Source organism: Diuraphis noxia, unplaced genomic scaffold (assembly GCF_037042655.1).
Source record: "Diuraphis noxia isolate RWA-SAM2 unplaced genomic scaffold, SU_Dnox_SAM2 contig0001, whole genome shotgun sequence".
Taxonomy (NCBI): Eukaryota; Metazoa; Arthropoda; class Insecta; order Hemiptera; family Aphididae; genus Diuraphis; species Diuraphis noxia.
In genome coordinates this window covers 41,256,275-41,278,946 of record NW_028301711.1, presented here as the reverse complement: position 1 = coordinate 41,278,946, position 22,672 = coordinate 41,256,275, and the positions used below count along the sequence as shown (strand labels likewise).

General features: G+C 34.7%; 1 protein-coding gene across 3 annotated transcripts in view; it reads right to left on the bottom strand.

Moving 5' to 3' along the window:
- The window catches only part of LOC107161532 (uncharacterized), a 75,817-nt gene that overhangs the window by 39,698 nt on the left and 13,447 nt on the right, over positions 1-22,672 (bottom strand). Inside the window, exon 1 of one of the 3 annotated variants that reach the window (XM_015507973.2) lies at positions 7,346-7,554. The exons of the other annotated variants lie outside the window; for them this stretch is intronic. The gene's annotated coding sequence lies outside the window, so the exon portion shown is untranslated. Of the gene's footprint in view, positions 1-7,345; positions 7,555-22,672 lie in introns of those variants that run through there. 3 annotated transcript variants of the gene reach the window in all.

The window sequence follows — 22,672 nt, the reverse complement described above, 5'->3', positions numbered from 1 at the left end:
AATACGACGACGACGACGATAATACAATATTATTTAGGTCACACGCGCGCACGCCGTATAGTCACTGTCGTTACGGGTTTGCGAACGCGTATAACGTACACGTCGTCGTTAAATATTTATGGGCAGCGGTGCAGAGGTCTTGTGTTGTCGATCGTCGTCATCATCATCGTATAGTACAGTCATCGCGCGGTCGTCTGGGTCTTCGCCGTTATCGGCGAATCCGTCGTCGACCTCGCGCGCGAAGTTATAAATGCGTACCGTCAAAAAACTTCAACTCTCGCGCTGCACCGGCAATAATAATAATATAATATGATGTGATGGCATTTTACTACCATCATAAATCACGCGTCTTATCCGGAGATCGGATTCTGGTGCAGCGGTACATGAAGTACGTTTGGGTCGTTTGCGAAATAGTCGCGCCCCCGTGGAAATGTCGGAAATTTTATGCAATAAAATTATAACAATTTACGTATTATGTGAGAGAGAGAGAGAGAGAGAGAGAGTGAGAGAGATAGCGGGGACACAATGAAATTCTTCTATACGGTTACCGAGTTGCGTTATATTTTTCGCGACCGACGACGTAGACGACATTCACCCGGTTTGCGCGACGATATGATGGAAGAAATGTGATACGAATCGCGTAGGTAGGTACATAAACCAGAGACAACGCTAAACCGCAACGATCGATACTTTATAAAAATATGAGCAAAGTATATTATATACTTATTGTGTGATATAGGTATGATGTATAATATAGAGTCGACTGTCAGTCGGTAACTCGAACTTTGATACCTCGATAGAAGTCAACATCCCGATTCTCGGGTATAAAAAATTCTGATCATTACCGCTTACCTAATTGGATTACGATATCTCGAAATTGTTAATAACTCGAATGTTGATTCCCTCTTGAACTTCGAGTTCAACGTGGCCGTATCGAAATATTGTATCAGATATTATTATGATTATGTTTTAATTCACTCGCAATCACGAAACATGCGTTGAAAACTATGGCGATAACGCGTTCGGAAATCCAACAGACGTGCGGAATAACATCCATAAATCTCGAGCCACTCTGTATATCATTATTATACAACATTATCATCACTCGACGTGACGCGGCCTCGAGGGCGGGTGAGTGCCGTAGCATTGAAATGATGGGCGGGATTAAACATTTTTCTCAGAAAATGAGATATCGGTTTTCTTTGAAAAAAGAAGAGCTTTCAATTTTTTCCACGTATGTTTTTGGACTAAAATAATTTTTATTTTCCTCGGAATACAATATAATCGATATTATTATACTATATGGATTATAGCATTATATTAATTATATTTTAGCCGGCACCGACAGCCTTAATTAGGTTGTGGACTGCAGTATTCAATGAGGTACCAATAGTCGAGAATCTCGTAACTTTGAATAGGTTAAAAATATATTTTTTACCGACTTCAATACATTAAAGTATCAACCACCAAAATGTTTTCTAAAAATAAAATTTCAAAAATATCTTATGAATAGTTGTAATTTAACAATTTAAAAAATAAAAACAACATCATGTTTTGGTAACATATTGAACACAAAGTGGTTTTATAGTCAGATCTTTGTATTACACCCGTGGTGCATTTCTTTCCATAATGATTTAGTTTGTATTCGTATACGTAAAAATATATTTGAGTATATGAATGAAAATTCGAATGATATTAATAAATAAAAGATCATTATTACAAAGAGGAACATATTAAATAGGTAGGTTCTAAATAATTATAAAAATCAATATTTTAAACACAAGGATTTTTAATTTTAATTTATTCCATAAAAAACATTGTAGAACAATTTATTTCCTTGGCCAGAATCTGAAAATGATGTGTACCTACTGTACCTATTCATATCAATGAAAAGGAGACAGAGTCTTACCTTGATAATGGAAAAATATTACACAGCCTAACTCGTTTTCAAAGGAAAATAGCTACGGCCGAAACAATACACCCTGCAGCGGAGCATATTAGGTCTCTTGTCCCTCACCCATTCCATCACCCACCGTACAACGCTCGGAAATAGATCGTCGCCTACCTGGCGATGGATATAACGGCGACGAGAGCGGTGTCTCTACGGCATAGTTCTTGCCAAACGTCGGCGGCGGCACACTTGGCCGCGGCGAAGATAAATATTTCGAGCTCGTCGTGTCCGCGGATCGACCGTGCCATAAGAATCTACCGGCGAGGAGAGTGGTGGTCGTACGGTATATATCACAACGTATATAATAACAATACGTAATAATATAATATATGGCGATGCGGCGACGACCTTGACAAACAATTTTCGTAACGTTGCCTACCGTGCACAATATTATTATACTCGAAATCGGTGTCTTGGCAGTTTATCACGTGCAATAATGGTAATACTATATTATTATCGGACAATAAAATATATATTATATAATGTGGCTGACGAGAAAACAAAAGTCCACGAGAAACACAATAATTGCCACGCGAGTAATACCTAGTAATAATCCCAAACCCCCAACACATTACTAAAAATAATTTTCAACTATAGTCTATACCAACATAAAAATAAATTGTCATAGTTTTTAAAATACGTGTACACAATTTAATTGTATTATATTTTTGCGACTCCTATTTTTATTTATACGACTCTATGAATGCGGATTTTGGAATGAAATTTTGTTAAACTATTTTGTAAGTTATTTTTTACGTAATCTCTATTGATAAAACTATAGAAAGCTAAATGTAGTATAAAAAAAATCAAGAAATTTGAAAAACAAAAAGAGCATCAGGAAAAACAAGGTAATTACACAAATAAGAAATAGTATTAAATATTAATAAGAAAACATTGTTATTATGTCATATTTAATATTAACACGTTCTTCGAAGACCAAGGATACTGGTATATATCGTATACTTATGCCGGGTCATGTATAACTCGATGGATCAATCGAAGCTCACTCACTAAATCATGTTTAAGGGACCATTAGCTCAATATCGATTCGTTTTTTCATACAACCCGGCATTAGCATAAGGCTTATTGATGAGATCAATGTGTAGCGGGGCAACTTTTCGAAAAAAAGCTATTGTTGTATTTTGTATTATATTGTATGTTTGTTTATCATAATAGCTAACAATAATAATAATAAAAATGAAAGAATAGTTGTATTTATAATCAATGATAATATGATACCATATTTTAATAAAAATTACCTTTAAGACTTGGTTCTTAAATCTCCCCCCTCCTACCCATCACAGTGTGTACCTACGCACTCCGCCGATGGGACTTCATGACACCCGAGTTTACGGGTATGTATTTATAACGTGTAAAATATTATGCATTGCTAAATAAAATCACATAATATTATGTTTATCGCACAATTTGTATAATATCATACTATTATCATTATTATGTTACGATGATAACGGGTACAGTCACGGCGATACGACGATTATGCCCGGTCGACCGACTGAACCTTGGCGCGCGCGCGCGCTCTTTACAATCGCTTAACGCTTCAGCCGCCGTAGCACTGGTATCGCATCGATGGATGGGGAGTTGGGTGGGTGGGTGTTGGTGGGTAGGAGGAAAAGAGACGGATATGTGCATTGCTACAATTCCGTCATCGACCAAGACACGACGGAAAAGGAGCGGCGACCGCGGTAGTCTTCTCGTCATCATCGTCGTCGTTTGAACGCGCCTATAACTTACAGTATACACATAACACAATATGAGTTGTATATTATCACTATTGTATACTACGCGCCGTCGCTGCATTTTAAGAGCCAAGAGGCTCTGAATACAAAATACATCATCTCAACATGTCCCGAAAGCATGTACGACAGGAGAGTAAACCGAATATATTTGAAATTATAACTCAAGTATAAAATTATTATGTCGTATTCCATCGCAATTACGACGTCTAGGTTCTGGCATTGCCGTACTGCTGTCAAGTCACGCGTCCAAAAATTTAACTTTCGTACTTTTGGTATATTTTGTCGACTTTCCGTCGTGTGTGACACATTAATATATTAAATCATAAAATCCCGCAACTGGAGCGTTTTTCTCAGTATTATAATTATTACGTTACGACGTCGCTTGCATAATCTGAATTTTTAGGATCTACAACCATTATTGCTTATTAGTGTTGTACGCGCAGAGTGACGACATATTGCTGCGGTTTCAGCGCGCGCGAAGATAAAAGTCTATTACACTATTATTATCATTGTAATACGTGCAGGCGGATAAGTTGTGGTTTCGGTGGGAGGGGGGGGGGGGAAGGAGGATCTAGAACCAAACTAATTTTGTACGAAAGTCGTTATAAGCGTTGGGTAAACGTTATACATCGACCGCGGCTGATGTACGCTGCAGAATACGCCGCCAAACAAACATACACACGCACTCACACTCACACTCACACACACGCACGGTACGCGCGCGTGTTTAATTGTCATCGTCGTCGTGTCACGCTTCATTAGCTTTATTATTAGCGTTGCTTCGTGTATATATTATTATTATGAATCGAGAAGGAAGACGATACGAACTACTCTGTGCCAAGGCCGCTGACGCTAAAACGTAACTAGTCGGTATATTATTATAATATATACATACAACAACAATCCGGTCGTAGTGTATTATTTTAATGTACCTACCGCACCAAATGGACGTATACCACGGTGGAAAAAACTCGTCCGCGCCCCCGATTGATTGCAATTTTTAATTCGATTATACGTTTCGTTGCAAATACTATATAACAATCTCTGAAGAGTTTAATAATAATAAAAATAATACAGAAATGCTCAGCACCATCGCCGGAGTTGGTAAACAACGCGAGATGATATACCGACGGCGACGGAATCGAAACGAAGCCGATTTCACGATTTTTTGGTTTTATTCAAAAATTGCGTAGATTATAGTTTCCGAGACTTTTAGCACAAGAACAAACTTATTGATATTTTAATGGTGGCCTAAGAAATATTACCGAAAAGTTACAATAAGCTCTGAGCGCTGCTATTATATTTTGTGCGTCGTGTTTCGTCATCGAATTCTATTACAAATAACCTACGCAAATAATAATATACACTCGTTCAGTCGATGAGAGTACATAAACGTTGAGACGATATTATATGTTTCATGTATATGATAACACTGCAGTCGGAAACGCGGAAAAAAGTGTTCAATAAACGTCGAGCAGCATGTAACAGACGGCTCACGAGATATTCCAGAAATAAATTACGCGCGCCACCAATGGATTACAATAATGCGTATGTTGCATGACCAACGACAATCCTCATCTTCATCAGCTTTCGGTCCACGGCATATATACTATATACACGCATGCGTCACTCGGAAGTCTTTCTGACCGAGACCCCTCCCATATCCGGGTACGTATGCGTATACAGATGGGTTTATACCTATTATATAGTCTTCGAAGACCCTATTCGTTGCATTTTTCGTGTTGCCATGGGGAGTGGACAATATCATAATATCGTGTACTTACGTCGGTCTCTCGACTGTAGGGTAAATGACTGGCGAGAGTAGGTATAAAATATGCTGGACTATGGTTTGGTTAATTTCGCCGACACTCGTGCCACGACGAGCATTTGGCTGGCGGTCGGGAGGTTATTATTACACAGAAGTATTGTACGAACGAGAACGGCCGTTTTAGTTGTGCATAGCCTCAAGAGGGTGTCACGCGGCGGGGGTTTAAAAATAACCAGTGGGCCGCCGCCGCGACGTCGAGCGCGCAAAACGCAACGATATAATGTAATAATACTCGCGCACTCGACTAGCGGATGAACGCGAGCGCGAAACGCACGCTAGCGGACGGCGTTTCCGGTGCAGTGCACAGTTGTCGTCCGCCGTGGTCGACGTAATGATGATAATAAAAAAACCGAAATATTATTATGATATTACTCGTATACACGACGAGAGTACGCGATAACGTGTAATTTGTGAATAATATTAACGACTACCATCGCCGACAATGACACAACACTGCGACCAAAAAACTGCGTACAAGTCGATTATTCTATACGAGTAGAACAGGGCAGGAATTTCTGGTGCGAAATATTTGACCCAAACGATCGACTCTCCCTATCGTTGAGTGTGCATTTCGGACACTTCCACGACCCGAAGACGATTATATAATATATACTTATATCGTATACGTGTGAAGACCGGAGTCCCGCCCATACGAGGGGTTTCTGCACACGTATGGCTACATTCGCTCAAAGTCCCTTCGCCGCTCCAAAACTGTCGAGACACGAGAGATCGCGAAAAAAGACGACGACGGAAACGACCTCATTGTTATTTCCGGGCGTCGGTTAATTTACATAGTCGTTGGACACACGGAAAGCCTTATAAGTGTTATAAAGGTCAGAGGTGGTCATGACTCGCAAGATCGGAGATAACGAGATATATTATTCTGGGAATGCAGAAAAGGTGTAACGGAAAAAATGAGTCGAGAGGGCCCTTAAGTGCAGGAACTCTGTGTCCTGTCGATGTGGCCGCTGCCCGGATGTCCGTCGTATGTCCCTTATGCGCGAGTCCTCAAAACAAGTGGTACGACGATGACGATGGAGGTAATGGTGGCGGCGGTGTGTAGTGCTTCTGCTGCTGCTGTGTTACTGCTGCTGGCACGTTGTAGTGTATTATTATGGTGGAGGGCTTGTCGTCGTCGTCAGGTTTATCGATTCCCAGCTCTGGCGCTCGCGATGGTTACACAACGCGCGTGGCTGCGGTGGAGGGCGGGTGAAAAGAGGGGTTTCCCACCGTCACTCGCAACGAAATTCGGTGACGGCCGGCGGTGTATATCATAGCGCGCGCGCCGAGGTGGCCACCGATCGTTACATACCGTCGCCGTCGGAGCACGATGTGTAAAAGAAGAGCGTGACAAAAACAAAACCGGTAAGGAGTACGGCAGGGTAATCACCACGCTCACGACAAGCACCCGTCTGCAGCAGAGACAAGTCTAAGCAGCAACAACCAACAGCATACAGCGGGTGCCGGTGACAGGTGGTGTCTGATGCCACCGGGTAAAACCTCCGGCGAACGATGTATTATAATATCACCAATAATGGATATTATGTCATACATTTATACGATTATACGTGTTGTTCATAGCACACACTGCCAATACACTCAAATACTATACGTGATAATATTACATAGGTGGCACAATAATATCATAATTTAAAATATACATGATAACATTATAAATAATTATTATAATAATAATATACTATAATACTATATACTGTTATATACTATAATATATTATTATCTTATATTGTGTGCGAGTCGTATTTAAGTCGTAAAGTAGTGGGCGATGAGTGAAAAAATACTTACGAGAATTATAATAATATTCGTTAAGTCCACGGCTTATACAAAGAATACGCCGGTATACATCGTATCATTGATATTATTGTTATTAATTGCGCGCGCGCATACACAGACTATACACGCGGTCGCAGCAGCAGCTGTCGTGCGGGTGGTGTGCTGCTGCTGGCTATCGAGTCTCTCGTTCTGTTCCGTCGGCCGGCGCACTACAGACTAACCGACCGCACGAGGCGGGCAGGCAGGCAGGCAGGCAGGCAGGCAGACAGGAGGCGCGGCGGCGGCAGCCGTTACGAAGGTTGTACGGCTACCACCACCACCGCCACCACCGACCGCCGCTTCCAACACCGCCGCCGCCGCCGCCAACGACGCTCTGCTGCCGCCGCCGCACCGCTCTTGGTATGAGATACAGCGTACCATCGTCGTCGACCAGACACGGGCACACCGAACACGCATGCACGGCGCGCCATCGACACTCTAGCGAACGGTCCCACTCGAACGCGCGCGCACGTACAAGCGCGGCCAACCGCACACCCGCACGCACACGCACCAGGGAGCGTCGTCCCTACTTTTTACATCAACAGCGGCCGTGGTTCACAATCACTTGGGGGAAAGAATCCCCAGAGTTTTACAGAAGCCGCCACAAGCGGGGACGGACAGACCTATGGAGACAGAGCCGGAAGCGGCGACCGACGGTGTCCCCTTTTGCTCGAACAAGCGTGGGAACGCCGACCGCTGACGGTGCGGAGGAAACTCTCGGACGACGAAAGACGTGTGTGCCGAAGATAACGAAACCGACTTTACAATATTATTGTCGTTACGACAATAAGTTTACATTATATTAGGATTATAATATTGTATTGTGTACGATCCTCTGCCGCCTTCGTCGACTCACCGCCGTCCAAGAAGAGAGATATTTGCATATTGTACAGGCGTCGACATGTATGTCAAGGTGACCGCATCGGCCACGCAGTTCACGCAATACTTGGCCGCGGCGTAAATATTATTAGCACCGAAACAGAACCACATGATAATAAGCGTACATTTGTATTGTGTGTGCACCGCAGCGGATCGTCCATCCACCCGTTTCTGTGTTTCTATTCACCGGTTCCTGTAGAGGTCTGCAGAGAAACCGGCCGGAGCGAAGGGTGGCCGACGACGGCGGCGGCGCGGGAACCGGTTAGCCGGGTGGTTGCGAAATGCCGTCAAACACTGCGGACACACTGGACCACGATCGCCAACGGATCTAGCTGTTGCCGCCGCATGCGACCGGCAAGCAGCTGCTGTGCAGCGCGCGAAAAGGGTTGTTACACTTATAACCGCAATCGCCGTTCCCGGAACTCGAGCGCACAAGAACAAAAACGACATCGGTGTCTGCGTCGATAGCGGCGCGTGTACAAAAGAGTTCCTCCCACCGCTTGACGTTTATATTATACCATTCCGCCGTCCGTAAAAGGTTTTTCTGACTGCTATAATACGCGCGAGTGGCCGCCACATGGCCCTCCGCCGAATTGACGAACATCGAATTCCTGAATGTCTGGTCATCGTCGCCGCGCTGTCGGGTGCGGCTTGTTGCCGGTGATGGGGGCGGGGGGATGGGAGTTTGTCAAGTCGCCGCCGCGGACGAAAGACGACGCACTTCATATTATATTATTGTTTATTGAATGAAAACGTACTGTGTAACTGTAATAATTATCATTAAAATTATTTTGTATACGACACGGATTCGAAGGACATTGACCGTCGATGGGCTACAGTCGATGGCGATTATTGAGTAACAACCACAACACGTTGAACCTCCAAACTTATGCTGCACGAATGCCATAACATCGCGAAATCGAAACGAAGAAAACAGGTTACGAACAAACGCTGCAATGATATATTTTAAATTGCTGGCACACAACACTAAGATATTGTAATACCTGATGATACACGTTATCTGTATAATATAACACCAATCATATTATAATATGATAAAGTCGACGAGACTCGGTGGATGACAACGCGAACGGGTGCGCGACGATAACCAGGGCTGGATCAACAGATAAGCCAAAACTAGGTCAATTAGCAAACTAAATGGAAGTACGTTTTTAACATTTTGTTCATTATTGTTCATTATTGTGTAACCCCGATATGAATACCACAAATAGATTTCAATCTAAAATAACCTAATAAAAATGACATTTTAACATTATCAAAACAAAAAAAATTACTTAACTAATATTACGTTTAATAAAAATATTATACAACTCATCATAAGGACATACACAAATACATAAGGGTTGTATTAAATGATCAGATATGAACATTAAAAATTACTAATTGAATTACTTTAAACGGTTTATAATTTAACACTAAAATAAGTCAGCAGATATTCAAAATCTCTTAAAATTTAAAAACAATTTTTACAACATACCTATATTTATACAAATCATGCTTATAAAATATATTGTATGATTATAAGATTTTGTTGGAATATTTCTGTGCAGCCACTACAACTACTAAGTGACGTATGAAAATGTAAAACTGCTAGCAAATTCGTATCCTTTTTTAGGGAGTCTGTCCTATGTTATAACGAAATGTGCGAGTAATAATCTCAGTTATATCAATGGAAATGGGCGTATTCAATAATTATCCCGTACATGTGTTAGAATTGATGGACACGGCGGTGCCGCACAACATGACATATTATTATCGACACAGACGACTCGGCAGATATAACATTCGTATATACGTATAGCGCGCGTGTTCGGCGATGATTACACCGCGACATAGTTCTGCAGTCTATCATATATTGCTTTATCCTTTATCGAAAGGAAAAAAAAACGTGAACGAACGAACGCATGCCACAGCAATTATTATTATTATTGTACGTATGTGGAGTGTATAATATGACAATGATAATATAATTTTTAATGACAAAATTATATAATTATTATTATGATGGGTATGCATATACCCGAACTCAACGACGGCGACGAGAGCACATAGAACCGGGGAGAGTGTATGACGTGCAGCATTATATATAATATTACGAATAAGCAGTCTGAAAAGCCATCGATCCGAGCGTATATTGGTCAATATTTGATTAGAGTGTACAAAGGTCACATGATATGTATTGTATATATAGTGTATATCAATAGCATGTGCCAGTGTTATATATTATAGGTTTAACGACGTCCGTCAAACACCATCAAAACGAAACGAAGCGACGACGTTTTATTATATAGCTCCCGAAAATATCGTATAACACCATATATTGCCCATTATTAATGTTTGGAACGTTTAATACGCGGTTTTGAGATTTCGATCCGCAATTAGCTTTGTAGGCACCTAATCCTCCAATTTACTCTACGCGACGTTGTCCACGGTAATAGACTGGGTCAATATGGGAAGAATCGAGTGTCATTAATATTTTATTGACGGCGAGGGGAGAGGGGAGAGGGGAGAACAAAAACAATTGTGAGCGTTTTTGGATAACATCATAGATCACGAGCGATTTAAATCATGAGAATAATAGGATCGCACGTTATGTCAGGAAATTGTCTTTTGATAATATAATAGCTTAAATATTTTTTAGCTTTTAATTTTCATTATTCATACGTTTATCGTGTATTATATAAGTTATAATATTGTACAATGTGTAAATGCGTAAAATTCGTTTGTGTGCAATTAGCTTAAACATTTCAACTGTTGTGGCAGCTTTTTTTGGACTAAAATTACGAATAGTAATAGAAAATATCGTTCGAATTACCATAAACTGACAAAAAATAATAAATGTTTAAGTTAAAACTTAAAAGTATTGGACCTATACCGTGGCTGGTTCTAGATTGGTCGGCGTTCGTCACAGTGGCACCCAAACGAGTTACTTGCAAGCAGTTCAACTTGATTCAAACATATACGCTCTCGAAAGGGGATGAATGTAAATCATTGGTGTCACAGAGAAGGTTATGTAAATTATAATAATTAATTGCTGTAAACTAAAGAAGTATGTTGATTGATTTATTTAAATATTGAATTACTATAATACACGAAATGCGTATGCCAAATTTGTGTGCCTATATGTTGGCATAATGATTATGAAAAATTAATATATATACGGAAACGGAAAGAACGGAAATTTACCATCACGCCTCAAGGCTTAATAATTATACAAATCATCTCTATATTTATAAAATACTTGCTGATCCGATTCCTGATCCTCGTGCACTTCGTTGCCCATCAAAAATACTAACTCTGTATGATTCAGAATTTGTGTTAATATATTCGTCGTTTAATACTCGGCATAGCTAGTTATGTTCAAAACTTCCCGTGACAAATTCTGGTGGAACTTAATCTCCATTGAACATTTTTAACACAGTCATATAAAATTCAGGACTAAAATTATATTCAATCATAATATTTTCTCGCATTTTTAGCTTTGTTAAGGTGAAAACATTTTAAAATTGGCACCTAATAATAAATTACTAATAGCAACCCTAAAATAAACATAAATATATTCATATCAATTATTATTATTATTATATTCTCGGGTAATTTAAAAAAATCAAACAAAAAAAACATTTATTTTTCCAAAATATTTTTTGTAAAAACCTTCTGGCAATTAAGAACTTAAAAAATGTTGAGCCTAATCGGCCCAATTAATCGATTTCTATACATTTTTATATGTATAAATTTACCAAGCATGTGAACCGACCATAAGAAGCCGGTTGTCTGTATATAGGAACTATAGCTAATCAGTATTTTATAAGATTCCAATAAAATTTTTTTAAATAAAATATATTATGTGAATAGAATCATTATAAATTTGACAGACAGTATGGTTTATATACACAGCTATCGAAAAAAAAGAGTAGATGGGATAATACTTTTGTCAACTACATGTGTTCTTAAAATTCCACTGTGCACCATAGAATATCACATTGTTGTTTTTTTTGTCACATTCATATTTTTTAACAAAATACCCACAAACAACCAACATTTATATAGCTAAGGTAACCTGGTAACGGTTAAGTTGTATTGTAACGGAATCTGGGTTAAAAGTCTTAAACTGTAATCAATAATTATTATGAATTTAATAAAAAATTAACGAAAATTCAGTTTTCAAATTTGACATTCGACAGTGGTTTGTTTTAGTATTATATAGGTAGTACTATTATATATATATATATATATATATATATATATATATATATATATATTAGCTGCTCCGTTGAATTACGATTTTAACCAATTACACGAGCAAAGAAAATCGAGTTGAAAATATCTATTAAAAAGCGGGTAAGTCGTAGATGTCGCTCTGCTGTACAGAAGGTTATAAGTGGGTTACTGTAATATGGATGGAATTAAATTTGGATTCAAATACATATCATTGTATACGAAAAACGATTCTGAGCGGAAACGGGTTATCTGTATAGTATATATTATAGATTATTAAATATTTTCAAATCTTAGATTTAAAAAGAACAATTTTTATAAATTTCTAGCATAAAATAATTTACGAATTTTCGTGATTTTTTAGTATGTTGTCAAAATTAAAATTTGAATGCTTGTAAAAAAATTTTAAGTCTTGTATTAAATTTTCAAATCTTAGATATAAAAGGAAATTTTTTTATGAATTTCTAGCTTAAAATAATTTACGAATTTTCGTGATTTTTATGTATTTAAGTCAAAATTTGAACTTTAAATACTTATAAAAAAAAAATTGTGACTATATATTTCTTTTATTTTACAACTGCTATTGTAAAAATATATTATGAACCTTGCATTAAATTTTCAAGCTTTTCTACCCAACAAATAAATTTTTATCGATATTTATAGAAAAAAAACCAAAAAAGTTGAAAAATTAAAATGTCAGTAAACAGCTCAAAACAAATTTAAATATTTTGCAAATTTTATCGAATATAGGAAATGCCTATATAAACATTCAGTGAAAATTTCAAGTATCTACGGTAATTTGTTTTAGAGTTACACCAAAATAAGAAAATCGTTAAAAGTGAAAATCCAATGTTGTAATAATTTAAATTTCAAATGCTCATAAACATTTAATTTGAATTTCCGGTGGACTTTTTATTTGTGATAAAGATTGAAAAACTTTTAAGGAATCTTGTATTAAATTTTCAAATCTTAGATTTAAAAAGAAAATTTTTTATGAATTTCTAGCTTAAAATAATTTGTGAATTTTTGAGATTTTCACGTATTTTGTCAAAATTCAAACTTTGAAAGCTTATAAAAAAAAATTGTGACTATGAATTTCTTTTATTTTTCAACTGCTATTGTAACAATATGTTAAGAGCCTTGTATTAAATTTTCAAGCTTTTCTGCCTAACAAATAAATTTATATCGATATTAATTTTAAAAAAACGAATAATGATTGAAAATTTCAAATGCCTATGAATAGTTCAACTTAAGTCAAAAAATTTTAAAAATTGCATGGTGGATAGAATATACTTATATAAACATTCGGTGAAAATTGCATGTATCTATAGTCATTTGTTTTAAAGTTACATTAAAAACCAAAATCGATTTTGTCGAAAAATGAGTGTGCGTACAATTTCTCGTTTTCCCTGTAATTTTTAGTTTGTTTTTCTCGATTATATAGAAAAGTATTAACTAAATTATTTACTTTTGACCCCCCAAAGTACCAACTAGATTCACTTTCTGATCGAACAAGATACTGAAGTCAAAAATCGAAGCACTTTTACTGCCCCAAAATGTGATGACAGACACAAAAAAAAAATTTTAAAAAAAAACACACATCATGGTAAAATCAATACATTCATCGCTCTGCTCAGAATCTAAAAATCTTCGTTATAAACTTGAAATAATAAACAAGAATTTTCTGGTCGTCAAACCTCGGAAGTTCGAGTTTCAAGCACAGAATTTTCGAAAACTTCGTAAAGTTACTTCGGTGACGTTGCCTAGCACTGAAAACTACCCAGATTCAAAATCTTCAACACCGCTCGATGAACTCTGGTTAGGCTCAACGGAAACACGAATAAAATTCATCGTTCGCCGACATGAAAATGATATGCGAAAGCACGCCAAAAGAAAATTACGTAAATTCTTTATTCGTGGACTGTATTCATTGACGATTGCGATGACTGCATACGCTATAGTATAAACATCGCCACCGTAATTATCTTTTCGTAAATAATTATTATAATAATGTAAAAATGTACGTATAAATCATCGATGAATGCTGCGAGACAAGTACGAGTACAAAAAAAAAATCAAATTAACATTGAGTGACACAACTATAATAAGGTGTATAATACAAATATATATATATATATATCAATATTGAAGTGAATTTAATACATTGTTTAATCATGTAAAAGCAACGTGCCAATAATAAAACTATTCGTGTTTGATGAAAATTCAATACAAAATAACTATTTCCACTCATGCCTGCCCACAACGAATAATGTAATAGAATTTTATTTTCTATTAAATTGATGCGACGAAATAATAACACTTAAGCCAAAGTCAGACAAGAGTCGCACGAAATATGTCGACTCATAAGTGCGATAGTCGACAGTCATTACAAGATTCCATTTTACAACTAGTGCAATACTACCATCCTCGCATAATTTAATTTATTCTTTGTTATCACGGCTGTAAATATCTAGAAATATTATACGCATAGAACCGTGATTATAATACAATTCATATTTTATTTATCAATCATCAACGATTATAATTTATGGATCTGAATATACTTACTATCTAACTATTTTAAATGATATTACCGATAATTATTAGGTATTTGGACCACAAATCATAGTAATGGAGTAAATAACTATATAGTTTAATAGTACATTTTAATTTATGAAGTCATTTATATTATTTGGAATAGTTTATAACTATAATTATTTTTATTGACGATAGATTCGAGTTTGTAAAATTCATCACTTCCACGAAATGTTTGATATTCGAATACAACAGATAACGATAGTTTAGCTTAAATTTTAACACATCAATATTTATTGAAAAAATAGAAAAAAATATGTTTTATAACATATAATGATATTAATTAGTAAGATAGATTAATATGATAATAAAATACACGTTTTTCTTAAATTACATAGGTACCTATATGTAATACTCGGTTGTAGATGATTTATTATATTAAACATGTGTGCAAAACCAAAATATTTTATGTTATCATGTCTTGGCTGTTGTTGCAAGTTCAACCTACACTATACGCATCAACATTTTTACCAATCATTTTCCATCACATCTCTTAAACATCCTAGTTATTTTTAATAAAAAATAATTTTGTAGTACCTACATGTACCAAATATGCGGTTATGAAACTAATAATTAAAAAGTTTTAATTTTTTTCTCTAGTCAAAAAAATCTGGACGCCTATGGGTAATATATTTATTGTGTATATTATTTTTATGTTTTTTATTTGCCAAGATTTGACATAAACGTAATATAACGAATATAATGTTCAAAAAACAATAATATTATATATATATATATATATTTTTTTTTTTTTTTGTAGAATACAGAGTTCAAAGAGAGTGGGTACTCGTCATTTAAGTTTCTAAAAAAATACCATCTCACACATAGAACAAATTAAGATACTGTCAATGATGACGAATTCACATATTAAATGCATTAAAAATGTAGAAGTGAGAGTCGATACAAATGGATTGCACTTTGATTGTTTAGCTGTCAAATTTCATTATCAGAAATAATTGTTGTCGTTGGTTTGATTAGATGCAACTCACCGCATGGGCATTTACTATCCACTAATCAGTAAAGCAGGATATAATACAGTATAGTATATAACATCGAGGTAGTATTTCTTGTTAGTACATCTTGTGCATTTTCTCCATAAACCAACGCTTTGTTATGATAGTTTTGTTTTTATCACTGCTAATATTCTGGCTATCATCGTGTATTCGTGTTTGTATTCTAAACAGTAAATTCGAATAACATAATAAAATATCAAAATCTACGCAACAACTTAGGAAATGTATAAATTATCTACAGACGCTATATTGAAACTTATAATGCGTCAATTTTTATAACATAATATCCCACTTAAATTTTCAGTTGAATACAAGTAATATTATATTATAACCAATTATTTTCAATATTATATTAAACATAATATAATTATAATTACTGATTATTTTAATTGTAGGTTTTATGAAAAATTATTTTTTCAAACATAATTTTGATAGCCTTTTAAATATGAGGTTAATCTATTCCCGAAATTTGATTTTATAATTAGTTTTTTGTGTCTCCTGAAAAATTTACATTTTGGAGATACGTGGTATTGTTTTGGCAACGACGATATTGTTTAATGAACATATAAATTCTTCCTAAATAAAGATGTACTATACGTTCAACATGCATCTGTGTAGCTGAATATTTTTTGTTGAGAGGACGCCACATCCGTATTTGTTGTCTCAGTCTTACAAACGCGTAACATAGCAAATTGACGCTCAGCAATTCACGTTTTACTCTGTTAGCTTAAAAATTAGAGTGAATAGATCTATTATGAGACTTGATGGTAAGAACCTTATCTGTGTTTTGTTGGAAGTATTTTTACGATAATTCAATTTTTAGTGAGTTATGAGCATTTTCATTTTACAATTTATTATACGTGCATAACTCACTTAAAAACTGAATCATTGTAAAAATACTTCCAAAAAAACACTGATAATGTTCTTACCATCAAGTTTTTTAATAGGTCTATTCACTCTAATTTTTAAGCTAACGGAGTAAAACGTGAACTGCTGAGCGTAAATTTGGTATTTTAAGGGTTGGTAAGACTAAGACAACAACACATACGGGTACCACGTCCAATCATACATATAATATAAATTGTCAAATGTTCAAAAACATACAACTATATATATAAGTAATTATAAAGTGGCGTCTTCCGATAGTTTACATACGACACTACGGTTTGCCTCATAAACTTGTATACAAAATCCAAATATCGGTTTATACACGACAATCATACATTGTCATTACTAATAAATTCGTGGATATGCCGCCTTTAAAAGATTAATATATTGTATGAAATGTATGCAATCATCACGTGGATAATACCGGTATTATTTCCAATAATTGTAAAATAATATAACATGTACCTATATATAATGAAGTGGGTGCAAGGGCGGGGGAAGAACTCATATCCACATTTCTTCAAAAAAAAAAAAAAAACTATAATTTTAAATAAACTTTCAAAAATTTCTCCTTACATTTTCAATGACAAAATAATTTCAAATCATACATAAGTAAAGCTCGGATCTTGTTGGTTGTAGGTAGGAAATGCATATTTTTTCGGGAAGTAAAATAAAAAAATAAGCTTTACCTTAAAATAAATTCGTTTCGTATTGTTGTAAATGAAATGGAGTAAAGTTTATTTTGTTTTCATTTGCTTTTTCCACCTTGATGTGACCACCAATCCCTCCCCCAAATGTACTTTTTTGTTAATTTTTGTAATAATGTTCACAATAATTGCATTATATATTTACCAGAGTATACGAGAGTAAGTAGGTATACCTACTTATATTTTATCCAGAGATATCTAAATGAAATTTTCTACTAACATCATAGAAAATGTTTTGTTTGTTATCGGGTACAGGCACACCTAATACATTTAATAGATAAAAAGGTTATTATAGTTTTATCTAAGTGACCATTTTAACTTTTAAAAACGTAAATTATAATTGTTTCCCATTTTTCAATATTTAATTAAATAAACGTATCTTAACGATTTATTTTGCTATGAAATCCAAACTCTTATAATAAATTTTAAATATTTAAAATATGCCAATTTCATATACCCACGAATTTCAGCAACACTAAAATAATTGAATATTTAAGTTTTGTTAATGGAATATTTCCTAAATAGTATTTTTCCCGAATAGAGTTAAGTGTACATGTTTACCTAACTGTTATTTTGACAATAGTACCTATTACATTAAATTATAATAGACGTATAACATTATATTTGAACTGAAAAATGTTATTAAACTATAATAAATAATAATTCAACATTGTATATTATATCTTGTTAACTATAATCAATACGGACAAGCTTATTTTTGTTGGTATCGTGTTGTTCCAAATAAAATATAAATTCTTACTTATCCTAACCTCAACCCAAGACGAAAAGTCGGAATTCAACCAAAAATAAAATGGTTGGCTTTCCAAAGGAGCAAATAACGTCTATATCACAACGGATTACTCAACCGGTCATGACCTACTATTATATGGACTTCTCGAGGGCAGACGGGGAGTGGCTCGTGATAGTGCCTTGCAAAAAATTATATACAGAAAAATACTATTCGGAAAAATATAATTATTAAAATATAACATAGTTAAATATTATATAAATATACTTAATCATTATTGAATCCATTTAGACATCAAACGTATAAAACTGACTATAAGAGCAACACTAAAAAAGTTACCTAAAATTGAGTATTTTATAAATTTGCTATTTGTTTCTAAATAAAGGGAAAAAAGGCTACGTCTACCAACATCATAATATTATTATACACTTAGCGTCTAATATGGAGCTTGTTTAGCGGTATGCCTACTCAAACTAATCGTGAAAAAAACTAAACTCGATTTATTTATAGCGAAAAAAACTTTAAAACTTATATACCTAGATACAGGGTTAAGGCAGAAACATTTTTTTTTTATTCTGATTTGATGGTACGGCATTAAAGAGAGGTTTTAAAATTCAGTCAGGTACTCATATATGGACGAATATATAGAGATCGAATGATTTATCTAATTATGATTATTTGTGTAGACACGCCTTATTATTGTGTTTAACTGACTGCATATCAGATTATCAATATACGCGTATGGCGTGTACAGAAAATGGGCTACAGCGTTTTTAATTTTTCTCTGTTTAAGCACTTCACGTTCAAATTGTTACGTTGACTCATGGTATCCATCCAATATACGATGTAAAATGAGAAAATCCGAAAATATGAAGAGCCGAAATATATCTATGTATTTAATTAGAAACAGATGACAAATGTTTTTATTATAACAAAAATGTACTTAATCATAATTTAACAAACTAAGTAACTAAAAGTATTTTGAAACCCCTAGGTACGGGTGGAGTCGTACTCTCCGACCCCAACCCACAACTCGACCACAAGGATAAGTCACTGATATTGCCATTGATTTTTCCTATAAAATATTTAATTATATTAATAAAATTAATAAAATTATTAATAGGTACTACTGGCATTGCGGTAGAACATTAGCGTCAAGAAAATGCAGTAATAACGATTTATTTATTCAGACACAATCTTTATGCAACTATATCAGTGTAAGTAATTATTTTTTTATGCACCTACTCCTAATCATAAAAGTTCAGGTCTGGAACACATTTCACGTTCACCAGAACCTTAGATGATGATGATGATGATGGTGCGAAGGTTTCGTTCTACACAATCTACAACACAACCACGAAATCTAAAAAAAAATATTTCTCATTTATAAAGCTTCTATCCTATGATAGGATCTATAAATACGTGTTATTATACAAGTTTTTTAATTCGCCATACTTGATTAAATAATAATGACCATTAATTAATTATTAGCGTAATAGGTATTGTAATATAATTATGCAGGAACTAAAATTTCGATCCCATTTAAGATACCACCTATACCCATTAACCAGTACAATTAATAAATCATACCTAGTAGTTATTATTTATTAGAGCGAGAATTGTATTTATGTTATAATAAAATGTTCAAGTATAAAGAATTTTTTTTTTATTTGTTGTTTATTATGAAAAATTGGGGAGTATTGATTGTATTAAGAAAAAAAAGTTATGTTAACAATCCTCTGCATCACCAGGAATTAAGTTCAATTTACTCAACTGCATGTCTACTGTCCAGCTGTATCTGAAAACAGTTCCGACTGTTTATACAAATTTTATTGAAACAGCGTCACTGCCTTACATATATATATACCTACTACATAATATTTTATGGTTTCTCACAACTAGTCCGAAAGACGTCTGTTAAGTTGTATATTTTTATACACGCCGCGGCAAAAGATATGGTATTATATACTGCTGCAGGTGCAACGTCTACAAATCCAACAGATCAAAGTCAAAAGATAAAACACCAATAAGAGTACTCGACTCTGACCTCTGACACAGCACGTAATAGAGTAGCTGTTCCTGGGCATTTTATATACACATTACGTATAATATAAAAACTCCGGCCATATCTCAAGATTATCAGACCAAATCATTATAAACTATTTTATGCACCTATATTACCCACTCGGTATAATACGTCGTATTATATAAAATAACGACCATATGATATAACTGTATTATATAATAGTTCTATTCCATCTACTGCTATTATTATAATTATGTTATGTATAACATTATACGGATTACGGTCTGAATAAGAGACCCAAAGGCTATTGTAATTACGAGCAATTGTTATTATCATCAACTTCAAATAACAAGAAGATTTCTACAGACGGCGCGGGCGATTTTTGGATGTAACCGCACGTAACATGTTACCGACTGCTACATATATTATCTTTTGTATTTTTGTTCGAGTTTAAACGTGCCATAAAAACACAGAACCAGATTTCAAATAACAACAATTTTTCATAAGTATAGGTACTCCGCCATATTATGATTGTTTATAGGCTACGGTTTCGAAAAAATAAACTAAAATGATAAATATACGTATCAAACTAAAATTTGTTAATGTAATAACAAAAAAATAAGTTAGTGATCACGACTACACTGTCAAAACAATTTTTACGAGTTCTGAGAAAATATAGCCGACTGCAGAAGTTTTACAACGGTTTATGTTGATAAGGATACAATGACGGTAAGTAAAATAAGCACGTCGTTTTGATATTATTGAAAATGACAAACTAATCGAAAAAGTTTTTTAAAAAATGCGGTTTCAGCCGTTTATGATAATATTTATTTTGGGTATATAATACGTATTAAATATTTGATGAACGTTATTGTTGGCGCGTTAGATTGTCATCAATACAAAGTATAAAATAAGTAAAATATATAATAAATAATAATATATGACGATGACCTACAGGTAATTGAACGGCCGGCGTTTTGACAAAATTATTACTATATGTGTTGTATCGAAGATTGTCAAATTTGCGAAATATCCGCAATCATCAAAATACATAAATTTAAATAAATCTGTTCATTATTGATACTAGAGCGGAAATCCGGAATGGGTAAAACAATATTCTTTCACGGCATATCTCGTTTTATCCAAGGTTCACAGAGATTTTTTTCCAAAGAGGAACTAAAAGTTAGTCAACATGATAGGTACCTAATTCAGATTACTGATAAAACAATAAATTTAATATTATTTTACTTTACATAACATTTTTGAATTATTAATCGGTCAATTAATTACTTTCCACTCATATTCATTTTCTATGTTATACAATACACGTAAGTAATGTAAATCACAATTAATTTTAAAATGGTGAGTGCTATTACAAGTTTACGACCAAACTCTGAAAGTGCGTATTTTCTAAATACCTATCTAACCGTCTGCAGGCATCTATAAGTTTTCTTGATTTGATATTCTAATGGCTTGCCTTCAAATGGCCCCTCAAAGTCCATATTTCCTTGTAATACCTGAGACCTGTCTAAATGGTCATATTAAAATATTTAACAATGAGTGCTAAGCTTTGGTTTCTATGTATTGTGTGTTTGATTTGAAAATGGCCTAATTATTGTTATTAGATGTCCTAACATAATTATCTTTCAATATTAATTTTAATTTCGTATACCTGGTACGTAACATCAGTACACCTATATATTAACAACTTAGGTGCAGAAAGGTTAGAAGAAATTCGCGAGTTGCAAACGACGATAAAATTTCGTTATAAGAAACATGATATAGGTACTCAATCCAACATTTTGTTTTTATTGCACTGTGTATTTATTATTATTATGTTTGATCTTTGTCGGATTCTCGTGTCTCTCTAATCGAAAAATTCAAAATCATTTGGTCAAAAAACACGATAGGTAAAAAACGAATAAAAACGATGATTCATAGACCGGCGACGGCGGCATACACATATTCTTTTAACCACGGAAAAGGAACCTGCGCCGGGTTATTCAATATATATTTATAACCTATGCAGAAACGTTTGAAACAATTTAGTCGATACTCGGCGACAACAGCGGCGACATATACAATGTACCTACTACAGACAGAGTTCACAAAAGGTTGGGCGATTGGGTCGAGGAAAAATATGTAAATATTTAATAACGGCAACAACGACGTGTAAACGGCGTACAACGTTTTTTACACTTCGTC